Raw genomic sequence first — 1,178 nt, forward strand, 5'->3', positions numbered from 1 at the left:
CGCTGACCACCTCCCGCTCCGGGAACCGCGCAGGCCACTCGCCCTCGGCGCTCTCCGCAGCGAAGATGCTGCAAATTGTCTCCCCAAAAGCCGGGTGTAAAGGCCCTCACCCCGAGTCTCGCTTCGAAACCTTGGAGAGGATGGGGTCGGGCTGGCAGGGAGACAGGGCCGGACCTGGACTGGGACAGGGACCGTGCACACCGGGCCGGAGCAGGGTTCGGGGGCTCTGGGATGCTCTGGGAGCAGAAGCGGCAGAACCCTTGCGGCGATGGGAGACCCCCGAGAGCAGCCCCGCACCCCGCGGATGATGGGGCGTATGACGGGGAAGGGCCCAAGCTTTGCCCCGCTAAATTTGGCTGCCGGACGGCGGTTCGCTATGTGATCTCATGTAGAGCAGGACCGTTCCCTTCGGTGAAAATCATATTATTTTGTTTGATTTCGCAGTTTTGTAAGAGCTGTTGCTAACAGCCAGAGCGAGGTCCGCCCCCCCCGCCGGGACAGAGGTGACGACCGGCTACGGCTGCTCCCAGAATTGAACGAGACACTCAGACAGGAAACACAATTGGCAACAGCCCCCCCTCTCCCCCCATTTAGTGACACAGAGCTTACAGACTATCGCTGCCAACCGTTTAATAGACTCCTCTCCATATTCCCTTCCCTCCTCCCCTCCACGAGAGGGTATAAAGCTGATTGTCTTTAATTCCAAAACAGAGACATCTAAGACTAAAAGGACGTTTTGAACTAAAGATAGAAACATCACTCTAAGACTTTCCAGAGATGCTGAGCTCTGCTGCCGGCCGGCAGATATGTTGCTCCGTATTGAGGTGGGAAGGCGAGCGAGATGTGTTACAAGGATGAGCCAGGGCTTGCGAGATAACTGTTCCCAGCTGGTTTAGGGTTTAATTTTTTTTTCCTCCCCCCGCCCCCTTCCCCATTCTCCCTCGGGCTGGCGCAGTGCCCGCCTGGCTCTAGCAGGCTGCTCGGTGCCGTGATTGACAGACCAAGGTCAGGGAAGCTTTTCGGGGCTGGGGGTGTCGGGTTTCGGGGAGGACAGCTAAAAAACATCCCCAGCGCTCGGGGAGCCCTCTCCGGCTCCTCTGCCGCGCAGGTTCCGCGGGGAGCCCGCTGCGTTCCGCCGGCCGCGGAGCTGCCGAGTGCCGGCTGCGCGGCCAGCGCTC

The sequence above is a fragment of the Geospiza fortis genome, unplaced genomic scaffold, assembly GCF_000277835.1.
Source record: "Geospiza fortis unplaced genomic scaffold, GeoFor_1.0 scaffold188, whole genome shotgun sequence".
NCBI classification, from domain to species: domain Eukaryota; kingdom Metazoa; phylum Chordata; class Aves; order Passeriformes; family Thraupidae; genus Geospiza; species Geospiza fortis.